Genomic DNA, 16,407 nt, shown 5'->3' on the forward strand with positions numbered 1-16,407 from the left:
TCGGAGCTCTCCGAGAGTCACGATCCACCTTCACTGCTTCATATCAGCTGCTGACACTTTGATGGTCCCAACCTCACTGTGTGATGGCTCGGTGTTATACGTGATAGGTCGCTGTGAGACAGGCGGCCGTGCACTCTACCTGAGCTCCTTGCTCACCTGTACAGGCTGATGCGTGTGTTTATGGGTTTTTTAATGGTTTGGCACAGCAGGCAGCCATCAGGGAGCGCTGTGGGAAATCAGGACAATCATATCAGCAATAAAGTTAAAAAGTTGGGAAAATAATAAAAAAATCAGGAACAATGTTCATTTAGATGACTTTAATTGCTGACAGTAGGTTTGACTGGTAACACAGCTCACGCAGTCTGATTGTGTTTGATTGTTCTGAGCAGTGGAAGTAATGAACAGTGAGGCGTGACAGCAGGGGTCAAACTTTCCCTTTGACCCTCACAGCAAATCTGTCCAATCCTAATTTAACTTCGTGTTCTGCTTCAGCCGAGCTCCAGATTTTTCTTCTAGAGCAGCTTTGAACGTCTGACATAAAAGAGCTGAAGTGAAGCCAAATGTCAAACACAATGAGAAGTGATCGTTGCAAACACGGCCGAGCTTTTCCTGCTGTTTGTCATCTTTGATGGGTTTCTGTCCCGTTCCTGGTGGGCCGGAGCTTTGTTGGGTTTTTGGAGGACTACCCTGAGGTGGCAAAAGTACCGACATTCTGTACTTAAGCAGAAGTACAAATACTGCTGTTAACGATCCTCCAGTAAAAGTTGAGGTACTGATTCAACTTCTTTACTCGAGTAAAAGTGGAAAAGTACAGGCTCTGGAATCTACTCAGTTAGAAAGTAAAAGTAGCTCTTTGGAGGACGTTTCTACTTTTGTGCAAAGCTAACACAAAATAATATCAGTAGATGGGACTCCAAACTTTACTCTAACTCTATTTTTATTCTAATTATACTCATGAATCTTCAGATTCATGAGTGTGTGTGTGTGTGTGTGGACACTTTGCAGCTCTCAGATGTGCTGGATGCTGGCTTCGGATCATTTGTGAGGCAGCAGCAGGTTTAAATGTGCGTGCAGCTGTTTTTGTTGCGTGCACATGTGTGTTTCTGTTAGCAGTGGAGCTGCCGAGCGCTGCAGCTCTAATCCCGCCACTCCTCGCGTTCGGCATTCTTGTGGTGGGAGACTGAGAGCTGTCCTCTGCCCGGACTTGTCGCTCAGATTAACACAGTCACTCTGACTGATGACGCTTTTGTCCACGAGCAGATTAACAAGACAAACATCTTTGAAGCCGACCTAAACCTGTAAGTGACGGTTTGACTTCTAATTCAACCACAATGAGCGTTTACAGTCGGTCGGACAAAAGTGGATCTGCTGTCTCGTGGGAGACTCGGCTCCCCGAGCCTTGCAGGGCTCGGTCGCTGTGAATGAACTGATGGACCACACAGCTCGCAATCGGAGGAAAATCTGCAGTTTCCCAAACTTAAAATTATTAAGTTTGAAGTGGATTTCATGAGTAAATGTGTGACACTTGAGTGGGAGTGGTCAAAGGTGGCGAATCCTCTGTCGAGCTGGCAGCGGGGATTCTGAAAGTGATCGTGTTGATGGCGGTGGATCAGGTGACTGCGGTGTTGTTACACGCTGCATCGCGGTGAGACGACAGAAGCAGCTCTTTAAATTTGCAGGGTTTACATATTTGGACACGACAGAAATAAACCAACCTCAGATAAATCAAAGTCCGACACATTAACCTGAGTTATTGTTTAATAAAAATCTGAGTGCGGGAATCCTGAGGCCACACAGCGAGAAGCTGAGCCAGGAGCTGCTGATGGTCATCAGACTGAGCACGCCTGTGAAAGCAGACGTCGGAGAGTTCAGGTGTGCGAGGACGTGATGCGAGGGAGGAAACATCAGCAAAGACCTCAGAGAAACAAACGCCGCTGCTGCTCATCGGTCGGGGCGTTTTAAGGTCGTTTCAAAATAATCTGAAGTCCGTCGTTCTTCAGAAACGAGATGTCAGAGTGTCCAACCCTCAGGTTAAAGTTCACGACGGCACAAATTTAAAATCCTGTGAGGTTGTTGATCGGTGCAGTCCTGGAGTTAAAGGTTTTCCCTGTTCCTGTTGTTTTCCTATGCAGACACACACACACACACACACACACACACACACACACACACACACACACACACACGTCGGGTATTCATATCTTGTGGGGACATCGAGCTGACATAACCTGTCACTAAAACCACATTCTGAGTCTCCAAATTGCCTTCAGACTCATGGGAACCAGGATTTTGGTCCCCATAAGGGCTGCCAGTCCCCACCAGAGATGGGCAGTAACGCGTTACTTGTAATGCGTTACTGTAATCTGATTACTTTTTTCAGGTACAGAGTAAAGTAAGGGATTACTATTGCAAAAACAGTAACTAGAAAGCGAAAATTTCTGAAGAAATTTTAAGTGTGCCTATGCCGCCGCTAATCAGTATAGTTTGCCATTCAAACGGCTACAGTGAGCAAAACTCAGCAGAGTAGCCATTCTCCACCATGAACTATGATAAAACCAAACACCGCTCGCGCCTCACAGATGACAGCTTACGGTTTTGTGTAAAGATGAGGTGACTTCGTACAGCCCCGATTTGTAGACGCTTGACCGTTGTAGCTGTTCTGACAATCGTTTGTCTTTCAGACCCACGACAAATCTGTCTCGCACCATTTCATCATGCAAAGTCCCGTATCCACAATGTTCTGCCAGACAATGGAGTGTAGTATGGAAGTTGTCAACTGACTCACCCGTCTCTTGTTGGCGCTGGTTAAACTTCGCTCGCTCAAATATGATGTTTCTTCGGGCTACGAAGTGAGCATCCAATCTCCTTTTAACGGTCTCATAATCGCTCGCCTCTTCGGGAGTCAGATGCAGGGATACCAATATTTCCTCTGCCTGCTCGCCCAGTGTAGATAAGGGCGTTCACTTGATTTTCGTCCGCTTGCGGGGTGACTTGAAACTGACTCATGACGTCTCTTTTCGCGCAGCTCCTCTCTGGCCGACCTTTAACCTGGCACCGACACCGAAACTTTCCACTTATGCCCAACTAACGTTTCCAGTTGTCTTCTGACACCATGTTCCGTTATTTGAGGTTATGGATGTTATTTGACTGGAGGCATAACTGACAGACACACGAGACGCGCCATTACTCCAATGAGTGTCCTGTATTATTTTTCATCCCCCCCACAACAACAACCAGCAGAAACGTTCCTACCAACAAGCCAGCAGAAACGTTCCTACCGTCTAATATTTACCTGATACTACAAGTAACAACGGGCACAGCTGTATAGAAACTCCGTCGTGCTAGCTAGCACGCAGTACGAGTTATCGTTAGCCACCACCGGTCGATCGGCGGCGAGCGATCGTGGGTGGAAGGAGAGACGGCTTACTGAAACGGTTTTTTTAGCGAAGGGTCGCTAGCCGGCGCTAGGTAGCAAGCCGGCGGCTAGCTAGCGGGCTAGCAGCAACACACCCTTGCCGTTACCGTAACTATTCAATGCTTCGCGCAACCTTAAGAATTCCAATGGTTCCTGAAAGCACCGACGCTGTGCGCGCCGTTGATATTGTCGTCATTACGGTAATCCAAATACTCCCGACATACCACTAGAGTGAGCCAGCACACCACAAATCAAGTTTCCCTTAAGTTTCATTTTCCTCCCCATTCATTCCAATGGGCAAAAACTTGCATTAAAATATTCATATTTAAAAAACTATAGAAGTAATAAACACCAAAAGTCATAGCACACCATTCCTGATCCAGCCGCACAAAATGATATAACATATATGAAGCTTGTGTCAAAACTGTGGGATGAGTTACACGCGAAAATTTCAGGCTGAAAAAGGAAAATAATAATAATAATAATAATAATAAGAATAATAAATCCGAGCAATAGTAATAAGTGTGCCTTTTGGCATAGGCACACTTAATTAGATTACCGTTACTTTCCCGTAGGAACGCTGCGTTACTGCATTACTAAAACCGTGATTTTTTTTGCGAGAATGTCTCATGACAGTGACGTAAGCGAGCGCGCCGTTCGTGACAACAGCTGTGTGCAGATCAACAATGGATCACATATCGAGTGCAGAGAGAGTATGAGCGTGCAGCGTTTAAAGCGTGGAAGTACTGACCTTACTTTGAGTTTGATTCCATAAAAAGTGACAAAAACATTAGTGTCCGCTGTGCGTGGGAAGAAAACTTCTTTTTACAGCGAAAAAACCCCTAAACTTCCAACAAGCTCCGAGTAGCTACGACGTAATGGGAAACTCACAGAGAAACTCACGGATTCTGCACACCTGCACCAGGGTAAACCTCCGCCTACCCCACTCCTGCTTTACAGGTGAAAATAGAGCAACAGGACCGCTGAGTCTTTGACTTTATTTATTTTCTGCTGTGTTTTACTTGCATCTATTTGAAAGACTGAGTGTAAACACAAAAAAAATATTTTACTTTATGTGCTGGAATGTGCAGAAAATAGGTTTAAATGTTAAACTCATTTATTCAAGTCAGAGAATGTTGCAGATAATTAAATTTTTGCTTGATGCATAAAGTTAAAAGATTAAAACTAATAAAACAAGTTTTAAAAAGAGACTTTTCCATTTGATTACATTTTGTATGATGGATTATGCAGAAAAAGTAGAATTGGGCTGAAAGATCTATCACTTTATCACCTATTCAGGTTGTAAATCGTGTTTTTAAAAAGTAACTAAGTAACTAAGTAATTAATTACTTTTGAAAATAAGTAATCAGTAAAGTAACGGGATTACTTTTTGGGGAAGTAATCGGTAATTAGTTACTGATTACTTTTTTTCAAGTAACTTGACCAACACTGGTCCCCACAAGTATAGTAAATGTCCAATTCTTGGTCCCCACAAAGATATAAATACACACTTACACGACTATAAGTTTGTGGCAGCTTGAAGGACGGCGGCAGGCGCGGTCCACCTGAGAGACGAGCTGCTGTGGGGAGTCGGAGCTGCCGGTTTATCAGCAAACATTTTCCTTCCTGCGTCAGGCCGGCAGGAGATGATTAGAGAGCCTATTTCAGTCGCAGCCACTCGTCGTTCTGGGACCGGCGAGCTTGTGCTATCTGGGCTCTCGCTGTGTCGAAGTGGCAGGATGTGAAAATGTGCCACAGAAGAGCGGATCGTGCTCTCTGCCTGGAAGCTTCAGTCGTGGCTCGTACATGTACAAAGTTGACACACGTGCAGAAACGCGTTGATCGTTCTGTGGACACGCCCACGCTTTAACACACGCTCGTGTTCTTCTGTCGCCTTCGTCTGTGTTTGTCCTCTGAGACGTTTTCCATGCTGTGAGTCGCTGTCACACAGCACGGTGAGATCTAAAGGTAATCAGATTACTGTTGGTCATTAGTTTTCCTCTGAACAACCAAACTGTGCTTCAATAATTTGTGGATTAATAATCTGTGTCACGTAGTTTTGGGTGCAGGAGGCTGCTCGAAGGCTCAGGGTTTGTGAGAGGACTGTGCACGTGACTCAAATATTATAAGAACTCACATTTAAAAATGTGTTTCGCTGAAAAACTGTTAGAATCTGAAGTTTGTGAGAAACAGACGCGTAACATCCTGTCACGCCCAAATTATGACTCCAGCTTTGAGAAGCTGACGCTTGCAGCACAGACGTGGTCGGCGAGGACAGGGTTGGTGAAATTAAGTGGTTTTATTGGCTTTACTGGGTCAGCTGATTGCTCAGTCAGCCATGTTGGATGTTTTGTTGCTGCAGGCTCTCGGCGCTGGCGTCTGCTGGATCATGCAGTGCAGTCTTAACGCGTGTTTGAACGTTTGGATGTTTTTGGTTTTTTGAGATGTGATAAAACTTTGCACTCGCACTTTGTTGGCATTTCTGAAATATGAAGTGACGCCGCCACAGTCCAGCCGGGCGCTACGGCCTCGTGAAACCGAACGATCATCTGTGTCCAGCAGACCGATAACTGAGAGTCACCCAGAACCTTCCTGCAGGTTGTAATAAAAACTCTTCACCTGCTGGAGTCTCGATTGTCTCTGCTGCCCCCCAAACAGAGCTGATGGAGGCTGACACCAGTAACTATCAGTGCTGGTGATGCTTCTTGTGATTGGAGCTTCCTGCTGACGCTCTCATAGTCAGATCATGTTTGTAATGTTGTAAGAATGATGTTCTTTTTAATCGTTCACTGGTTGGTGATTGTGACACGCCTTATTTTACTGTTATCAGCCATAAAGCTGCTAGTGAAACTAGTGCGACGCTGCTCACGTGCTGTCTGTGGATGCAGCTTCATGACTAAACCAGGTAGCTTTACCTGATAGAGTGTGTGTGTGTGTGTGTGTGTGTGTGTGCGTGTGTGTGTGTGTGTGTCATCTGCAGAGTTCTGTTAATAAGACGAATGCCCACCAATAGCAGCCCTGCGCTCGGATCAATTGGCAGGACGTGCATGACTAATTTAAATAATCACCTAGATCTGCTCTCCCATTGGCCCGTCCTCCCCCCCTCCCCCTCCTCTACATCAGATTACACAGGATACTTTTCCATTACTCTCACTGGCCTTTTTCCTCCAGCAGTCCCAAACCTTCCTCTCCGTCCTCCCCTCCAAAAAAACACCTAACTCCTGTAACCAATAACAAGGAGGGGGCCCAGTGCTGCTTAGCAACAGCCAACCAAGCTGGAGGGGTCAGCACTGGACCCTCCCGTGTGTTTCAGGGTGGAGGCTGGACCTGACCGGGGTTGGGTTACCTGGCAGACACACTCACGCAACTTCTCTGTAAACATGGGACTGACTTTCCCTCCCACACCAGACCTTGGGGAAGGTGTGTGTGTCTGTGCGTGTGTGTGCCTGCCTCGCACACGTGCACTGTTTCTTGTTACTGCAGCACTGAGCAGCGTGCCTCTGCTCCAGAACCAAAAAGGGAGGTGTATCCCTCCCTCTCTCCCTCCCTCAGTCTCCTCCCTCCCCCTCTCGACCACCGTCACAGCCTGCGTAGCCTTCCCCGTTCGCTCACACACACAGCGGTGACGGGATAATACACAACGCATGAACGTACTGTGCAGCAGGACGAGTGTGTGAGGAGGAGGAGGGTGGTGTGTGTGTTTGAGGACAGTGTGAAGCGAACGAGCTGAAGGAGCTGAAGGAGCTCCCACCAATCTTCTGTTTTTATGCTGGATGTGTTTTTGCAGCACTGCAGGCTGAGAAGGAGAAGAGTAAGTTAAAGCTGCGGCAACAGTGTGTGTGTGTGTGTGTGTGTGTGTGTGTGGGGCATTAGGTCTTGGAGCATGAGCAGTGTGTGCGCACTTTGAATTGTTGGCTGGTGCAAAACAAATGGATCCTGTAACATTAACTTGTGTCACAGTTAATCTTTTGCAGCCGGCTTCATTAGCTGTAAACTGTTAACTTCAGAGTAAATAAGCCGACGAAACACTTCTCGTGCTGTAATGAGTCTGATGATGGTATTTAAACTTCCTGCTGCAGCGTCCGCTCTTATGTAAAGTGGAGCTGCTGCACATGGATAAGTAACGGCCGACCGTGAAGACACGGAGGTGATGGCGTGCAGTCCTTCCTTTGGCGTCTGTGATGGTTTCCAGATGCTTTCAGAGGATCGTTCATGTAACTGAATCCTGTACAAATGTACACACAGCTGCAGCACAGACTCACAACTCTGCAGCCACCTCGGAGCCAGTCCAGGCCGATATTCCTGATGGCCGCCTTAACGAACGCGGATGGAGCCGTAACTTTCGTCTCCATGGTGACCAGGACATTTAAACCGCACAGATCGTCTCCAGTCTAACCTGATTATATTTCCTTTAAAGAAAAACTCAAATTATTTAAACTGCTGAAGCGTTTTGCTGTAAGTTGTCCTTCACTGCATGCACAGCATCAAAACAACAAACTGCTTTGGCTCCTCCCACCAGAGCACTAAACAAACATGTTAATTCACATCATGGCAACAATAGTGCACTTACCTGTGTCTCTATGGTGATAACGGACCGGCGAGCATGATTGGTTCTTCTGTTCTCCGGCTGAGCTGATTGGCTCGTCGGGGGAAGCTTCGAGACGAGTGTTTGCATTGGTTCTTACCTGTACAGGTAAACGTGAGGCCGACACCTGCAGTTACATTAATCATTATATGGTTTTAACCCTTTAAGGCCCCTCTGAGCGTTCTGAACATCAGCTAACACAATAATCTTTGTGCTTGTGACATCAGAGGAGTCGTGCTTCCATAGCATGCATCCAGCTTGTCCAGGTCGCGGTTTGCTTCCACATATACGCTTTGCTGATCCGATCAGCTGTTCATAGCACTTCCTGCGCTGGAATAAACGTCAGCGCGAACTATTTCATGTCCTGGAAGTGACGTCATTTTTCATGGGACACGTAGTTTTTATCCTGCAGGCCTTTCAAAGGTTCCCTGGTGTTTGTGAAAGTCGTGTTGGACTTCATGCTCTCCTGTACGGTTTCTGAGACGCTCAGAACTGAAACTGCTGGAAATGGTTTGTTTTGATGCTGTTTGTTTGCAAATTGTTTATAAACATTGGTCTATCTCAAAAATGAAACTATGAAGACGCAAAATCAATTTCCTGTGATTGGAAACGATTTTGTGCAACTTTTTTGCATTTACAGTTTTGAACTTTCTATAACTAGAAATGTGTTGAAAAAAATTCAGTTTTTTTGTAGTTTTTTTGCAATTTATGTAGTTAACATGGACGTAGTGTCTACATATTATTATAATCTGCGATATAACAGTTGTATTGATGTATAGCCACAAAACCTCTATCTGTCCCACACGATCGATCGATCGAATAAAAGTTTTCATGATATGACCGTTGGAAGCCTCACAGGAGTCATGTGATGCCTCTCAGTGTAACAGGCGTTGCCTCTGATAGGTTGGGTTATTACGGCTGCTGAGAGGAGCCGAGGCTTCGTGGTTCCCAGAGGACGCTGGGTCCGCTTCAGAACGCAGCGCCACATCTGCGTGTCAGAGCGAGGCCTCGTAGCAGCGGTTTGAAATATTAATGATGTCTGGAGAAGCTTGAAATGTGGAAAAATCGGGGAGATTCTCTGAGATCAGCCACAGAGGTGTTTGAGTCCTCCTGTGGGTGCCGTCAGCTTCAGGAACATTTGGTTCATGCAGTGGAAAAAAAAAAACACATCATGTGTGGGCATTTCTGACCATGTATGGACACGTCATGTGATCTGGGTCTGTATTTTTACCGATGGGAAGCTCTGCAGCTCTATTTCCAGAACAATCCGTCACTGGACTTCTAACAAAAATGTAATGGACTGAAATGAAAACGGCGACAGGAAGAACGGGCCTGCAGATGTAGGTGCTCGTTCGTTAGCACAGGTGTCCACGTGGAACCGTTTGTGTCACTGCGGTAATGAGGCAGCGTTTCCACGCCGACCCCATCAGTTGCGCAGGTATTGATCAGTGAGCCCGCCCCGAAGGCCAGCTACCTGGTTACATAACGGCTCCATCCACACGCTGCTGTGTGACCTCTGGACCAGCCGTCATTAGACTGCCATCCAATCAGCTCGCAGCGCTCTCTCACCCTCGCTGTCCATTAAGTGTCAGGCTGATGAGAAGTCATCCTCATGCTGTTTCCCCTGAGAGACTGTTCTGCTTACTGTGCTTCAGCTGGTTAATGCAGGGAAGTATAGTGACTGTTATGTCATCTGAACACACACACACACCTCTGCAGTGCCTGCAGTGTTTAGACAGCACCTCACACGCAGTCGAGCTCGTCTTCTCAGAATGACTAAGCACTCTCTTTATTTCTATGGTAACCACGTTCACTGTATCGTGAGTGTCCTTCATGCAGGCGTGTGTGTGTGTGTGTGTGTGTGTGTGTGTGTGTGTGTGTGTGTGTGTGTGTGTGTGTGTCTGCAGTGATGGCAGCTCTGTGCTGTAAGGTGATGCAGTGAGTGTGATGCTGCCAAGTGTTGCTATGAAGGAAAGGTGAGCCTGCTGCCTGTTAACGAGCTCTCTGATTGGCTCGGTGCCGGTGAAATGAGAGCAGAGCCGCAGTCGTTCCTGCACATCAGATGGTTTCAGTTTAGAATAAATCCTGCAGATGGCTCGATTGGATTTTGTTGTTATTGAATCATCAGTAGATAAATCCCTTGCTGTCGTTTCACCTGTTGGGATGAAGGGAGGGCCGAGTATGAAGGCGAAGCTGTGGATTTGCTGCCACGAGGGCGCCGTGGGTACCCGCTGAGCGAATGACCTCGAGGATGCGATCTGCAAAAATGAGCTGAAGGGTGTCTCTGCTCAGCCAGCTCGGGCGGTTTAGGTATCGGACTGTAATGTGAAGCCGCTCAGGTATCAGGTAATCTAAGCAGCCTGAGACGTAACATCAGCCTGGAAACCAGACAAATCTGGGAGCTCATGTTTCATTGGCTCTGGCCCTGAATGTGTCTGCCCTCCCCTCGTTTTCAGACAGATTTCCGTCTGGCTCCGCCCTACGGTCTTTCTTTTTTCTTGGAAACTCAGATTATGTCATACTCTGTCCAGTTACAGCCTGAATTATTTAGCTGTGTGACAGTGAGAACAAAACCCCGGTGCACACCTGTCACAACCCTGATCTGCATTTAGGCCTCTGAATCGTTTAGTTTCACTTAGTTCTGCAGAATATTTGGACTGAATTTTTGCTTTGAGCTCCAAACCTGCAGTTCCTCTGACGCCCAGCAGAGGCAGCAGTGAGTCAGTCCCCCATGTTAAACATTTCCAGCAGAAATAGACACGTTTGCAGCCCGATACACAAATTTTTGGTGTCATAGGAAGTTTACGTTATTAGGGGCGTGGCTTCTCTGACTGACAGGTAGATGGTGACACAGGTGGCTGTAGCTGCTAGCTGCCTGCTAAGCTTTTAAGCTAATTGTGCCTGAACTGGACTGTTTGTGCTGTTAGAGCCTTTTGGAGCATTTTAATGATGTCATGTGACCAATAACATGGCTGCTGTGAGGTTACTGTAGTAACAGAGTTAGAGAGCACTAATCAGCAGATATCTCTGGATGCAAAAAGCTAGCTACCATTAGCTATGGATCCTGCTGCTTGGTAGGGTGAAAATAATCACATGCAAGCTTTTGTGAAACTTGCATCCAGCTACTGTGTGTGTGTGTGCTGCAGTCACTCTGACCTACAGGTCAGCAGTACACCCGTGCCTCTGACACCTCACCTGTTGTTGGTCATTGTCCTGTAGCGTACAGGTTCGTTTAATGTTTCCTTTTCAGAAGTAATTGATTACTCACAGAACTGGAGATCAAAGTAATCAGAGTATCAGGTTAGAAACAGTTTCTGAGCCCCTCGTGTTGCTGAACAGTGATTTCAGTGCAGTTCCTCCACAGGGCTGTTATGAAACGCTGCTGTGAGCTTCCTTCATGTTCTTCATGGTCCAGTGAAGCACAGTCGTCCCTCACAGAGCACAAATATTAACCGACTGCAGCGTCCTTCACTGAGCTCCTCTGCAGCACTCTGCAGGTCAGAGCTCCTCACTTCAGTGTGTGTGTGCGCTCACAGTCCAATCAGCAGCCTGCATGATAGTTTAGTTCCTGAACTTGAATTGAACGATCAGCTGTAAACAATGGAGCCGACTGTTAGCCACCAACAGCTGCTAGTGCGGCGAGCTGTGGCTGGCACCGCCCACTCTGAGGTTGATCATCGGCTTCTTGTGGACGCTCAGACTGAGGCTCATTAAGGTGAAAAACCACAAAGAACGGAGGAAAACCTATTTTATTCCTGAGCAGCTTTGCATGAGTCACAGTTTAAAATGAACCGTGAGTCACTCTGAGCTGTGGAATGCTCAGCATGGATGCCTGAAACGACCATATTAGGGATGTCCCCTCTTGATGACATCGTATAGATCCAAGAGTAGGAAAAAGAGTTTTTGGCTCAGAGGGATTCCTCGCTCTTGAACACCGACTCAACGTGAACAGGAGGCGTGACAGAAAACAGGAAAAGTCAAGTAGGCGGTGAGAGAACCTGCACCTAAAATCACAACAGACGAGCTTTTCCTTCACTAACCTGGAGGTTAAAGAACAGTCGGAGCACATTCGGTGCTAAAGCAGGCTTTGCAAACAATTGGATAAACGTGCGCTCAACAAGGCGCTGAAGGAAGAGAAAAAGGAAGTGATGGCGCTCTCTTTTCCTGCCGTGACCTCGAACACCAGCCGCCTGTTTTTGTGGCGTCTGCAGAGGTTTGAGGACAAACGTGCAGAGGAAAGACGACAGATTTCCAGGTTCACGTGTTAAAACATTGTTTTGTTTTAACCCCAGGAGCTCGGGTTGGTTTCCATTCCATCATCTTTGTGTGGTTCATTGTGCAACGCTAAGAAATGATGAGTTAAACAAACGGTCTCCCTCCTGCTGAGTGTTTCACATTCAGATCAGAGTGAGGTCAGCCTCCATCGCAGAAGCTGATTCATTCAGTGTTTGTGATTATTAGAGCCAACCAAAGAAACCCCTACATCAGGGTCTGCTGTGCTGCTGCCAGAAAGGCTGAGGGCTGTCCTTATGAACAAAACAAACACCCCCTGCTGAGCTGCTTTAAAAGCCTGAAAGGACAAACAGTTAGAAGTCAGACGCAAAGCCGCACCTCTCGAGTTCAGACCGACTCAGAGGAGAATCAAGTTTTAAAAGTCCGTGTTGCTGGTCAAAAAAGTTTGTTTTTTTCTGTTACTGCTGATAGAAATATGAGACTTTTACTAAACAAGAGCATGTGAGCAGACTGTAACAGATACTGCTCTGTTAAAAAGCAGAGCTGAGAGAAAGTAACAGTGGGGGCGGGGCCTAGAGCAGCACAGAGGAAAGTGCGGAGTCGAAGGCTGTAGCTGCTAGCTCTCTGCTACGCTGCACCTCAGCGGGACCTCTGCACCGTGTTCGTGCTGTTGGAGCGTTTTTAATGACATCATCTGACCAATAACACGGCAGCTGTGTGGTTACTGTACTGACAGACGGTCCAAGGAGGCGGAGCTCCAGTTTTCAGTGAAATTCTAGAATTTTATTTGGATGTTTCTGAGGAATAATTAGCAGCTGTCTGTGTGAGGTTCACATAGCTAAGCTAGCTAGCGTTAGCTAATAGTTATAAACAAGCGCCAACGTTCATGCCAGAAGCCCATGGGTGACAACATGGTGGCTAATTCCATCGTTTATATACAGTCTTTGCAGTGTCCTCTCTTTTGAGCGTGGCGTCTCAGTTATTTCCTGTTACGACCCCACTCTCCCTATAAGTAGTCTCATTTGTCTGTTAAATTTTTATTTTAAGTACATCTCTGCATGACATCCTTATTATGACGTATCCTTATTAACATTAAAGAAAACAAACGTAGATCAACTTCAATCAAAGAATATCTTTAACATTTTTTGTCTGAAAATTTGTCTGAAATTTAAAAAAATAAAACCTTATTCAAACTAAAAACATTTTTTGACTGACTTGAACCATCTGCTTCTGAATAATAAAATTAAAGAAACTCAATAAATGCATTTAAATTGATCAGCAACATTAAGTACAGGTCTTCAAAAACTCACACTCGGGCCTCAAACATATAAAACACTTTAACCGACAGAGTCAGAGTGAAGCTGAGCGCTACAGACGCACCGCCACACTTCCTCGTCTTAGCTTTCTGAGACTTTTGTTTGTCCCGTCATCTCCGCCTGTCTTTTCGTCACTGTTAAATATTTTTCTTGAGGGTTTGTTTGCTGCACTTTGTCTCCTGCTCTGTGCTGCAGACACAGACACGCTCTGTGCAAAAAACCCTGCCACCTGCTGTAGTGGATGTGCAATTACACTTTATTCTAGCACAGCAAACCAAGCTCGTTCCCGGCATCAGCATAATGTTTGTGATCAGTTGTAGATGGACTGCTGAGCAGGATTTACTACCCTACACTACTTCAGTGTACGTGATGTTAGCCGTGGATGCTGATCTGGGGTCTTTGGCTGCTTTCGTACAAACCTTTGTGTTGTGGAGCTCGTTGGGCTCCGGGTGCTGTTGATAAGGGCCACCCTGTGCTGCCAGAGCAGCTCTGGTAGGAATGATTTTGTAAAGCTGGACTAAGACGCATAAAACACTTTGACTGTGTTCGGCTGTAACAGGTCAATCAAAATGGTTAAATCAGTGAATTTTGTGGATTTACTGATGCATGTTGATCCCCTCGTGGTCGCTGGGCCTCTCGTGCTGCTCGTTTCCTTTTCCACTCCATCCACTCTGGACTTAACCTGCTCGACAAGCGTAGCAGGGACCTTAGCTTAGATTAGCCCCATTATTCCCTCACGCACGCGCGCGCACGCACACACACACACACACTGCCAGAGGCTGGTGGGGAAATTGATCCTAACAGGAGTGGATGAGTCGTTTGGTTGTTGGAGGAGAGCTCAGGAGCTTTCGGTTCAGTTTCGAGGCTCCGTGTCAGAGAGAGCGGCGTCTCGCTCTGATGGAGGACGGTTCCCTCTGTGCTTTTCCTTCTCTGCACGGAGAACAGTGCGGTCATCAGTTTGGATCATTAATTTCATTTGACTTTATCTGATAGTCAGAGTGAGGAGTGTCTGCAGTCTGAGTAAAGCTCTGAAAAAAGGCTGAAATGAGCGGTCGTCAGGCTGTGTTTGAGTGCACGGTCTGCGATGGCCTGAGGGCATTCACTCTGTCAGAGCTGGGACAAACAACTCACCTGAAAGGAATTCATCACCACAAATCCATTTTTATGTGCACAGACGTGCAGTGAATGCACCAGGCGATCTCATGCGAGCTTGGAGTTTAGCTTGGAGTTTAAAAGATCCAGGATCAGCTGATCCTGCTTACACCGGTCAGTGTCTGAATCCAGCAAGCAGCAGTTTGGATGATGAGAGCATGACGTGCTTTATTCCTAACAACACGTGACACAAACGGTGCGAACGTGCAGCTCAGAAGTGCAGCGTCAGCAGCGAGAGGCTGCTGCAGCTCTGACACAGGTGAGCACAGGTGTCGGTCACTCTGCTGCTGGAGACGCTGAACCTTCCCAGAGTCTCTGATGTTCACAGCAGGTGAACTGCAGACACCTGAGAGAGGAAGTGAGGTGACGCTGACAGCGTCTGCCTGAGCTCAGCTTGTGCATTATGGAGGCGCAGAGACTGAAGGGATTAGGCAGCACAGGGCAAAGTGATGCACGTCTCAGCTCCGAGCTAATGACACATAAAAGCTATAAGAATAAAACATCTTTATCATAGTCGCAGGTAAGCAGAGAAGTCTGTCTCTGTCTTTTTGTCCTTTTAAACACAAACAGAGGGAAATGTTGTGAGTTCAGTGAGGAAGTGTTTCCTGCAGCAGCCTGACAGCGAGTGTCGCCCACAGGCTCTGCTGCCATTACCGGATAATGGAGCAGCAGCGCTGTCCTGGATCTGAGCGCCTTTATTAGCTGCTCCTCTTTCTTTGTCCCTGACACACAGACACACACACACACAGACACACACAGACGCACGCACGCACGCACACACACACACAGTTGTGCTTTCATATCCTTGTGGGGACATCTAATTGAATGCTTTCCCTACCCACTTATCCCATCCCTCAGCCTGACCGTAACCTAACTGTGACCCTGACACTAAACCACGTTCTGAGCCTCAAAAATACCTTCAAACTCGTGAGGACGGGCACTTTTTTCCCACAAGTATAGTAAACTTCCAAATTTTGGTCTCCACAAAGATTACATGGTAATTACATGAGTACATGGTAAACACACACACATGTAGGCAGAAACACAAACAGCAGGTCAGATTTTGGTGTGTGATGAACTTTGAAGGTGTTGCTTGTAGCCGCTAAGACTGGTGGACCAAAAAGAGGAAGGGGAGTGAGCGGGTCAGCGCTCAGGGCACAGAAACTAAGCTGGCTTCAAACACCATTTATTTCCATAAAAAGAACACAGCCAGAATCACAAATACAAGTTAAAATTCCCCGTATACAATAAAAACAGTGTTTGCAACCTGCTAAAAACCCTGCCGGCAGGAATAACTATACACTATTAAAACAAGGCTAAAACATGTTTCCCACATGCTAAAATTACCCCCCCACAGTGCCATAATCCCACAGTCCAGCCACACATGGACGAATGGTCCTTATCTGAAAGAGACAGGAGAGGAACTTCTCTTCCGGTATGGTAAAACTCGCCAGCAGCAGACCAGGGAGGAGGCTCCTATCGCAGACCTGTCTCCTCCCGACAGCGCGTCGCCGCACAGTCCCGCCCCACTCCACACCTGAACACGGCCTCCGTCGTCTCACCGTCAGATGCAGGCAGAGGGACACCCCTGCCCTGCTGTGGATTGCGGGCATCGCCACCCACTGTTGCTGTTCCTGCCATTGGGACTGGATCGCCGAACGACTCGCGGCGCCCCACAGTCAGGCAGCAGTTCCTTCAACACACGT

General features: G+C 46.9%; 1 protein-coding gene across 5 annotated transcripts in view; it reads left to right on the plus strand.

Annotated features, from left to right (window-relative positions):
- LOC120734654 (microtubule-associated tumor suppressor 1 homolog) overlaps positions 1–16,407 on the plus strand; it is a 55,450-nt gene that overhangs the window by 4,811 nt on the left and 34,232 nt on the right. Inside the window, exon 1 of one of the 5 annotated variants that reach the window (XM_040033587.1) lies at positions 1,147–1,298. The exons of 3 other annotated variants lie outside the window; for them this stretch is intronic. The gene's annotated coding sequence lies outside the window, so the exon portion shown is untranslated. Of the gene's footprint in view, positions 1–1,146; positions 1,299–6,874; positions 7,227–16,407 lie in introns of those variants that run through there. One more of the 5 variants, XM_040033585.1, reaches the window with a different exon arrangement.

This window comes from Simochromis diagramma, unplaced genomic scaffold (genome assembly GCF_900408965.1).
Source record: "Simochromis diagramma unplaced genomic scaffold, fSimDia1.1 OVJJ01000571.1, whole genome shotgun sequence".
In the NCBI taxonomy this organism is placed as follows: domain Eukaryota; kingdom Metazoa; phylum Chordata; class Actinopteri; order Cichliformes; family Cichlidae; genus Simochromis; species Simochromis diagramma.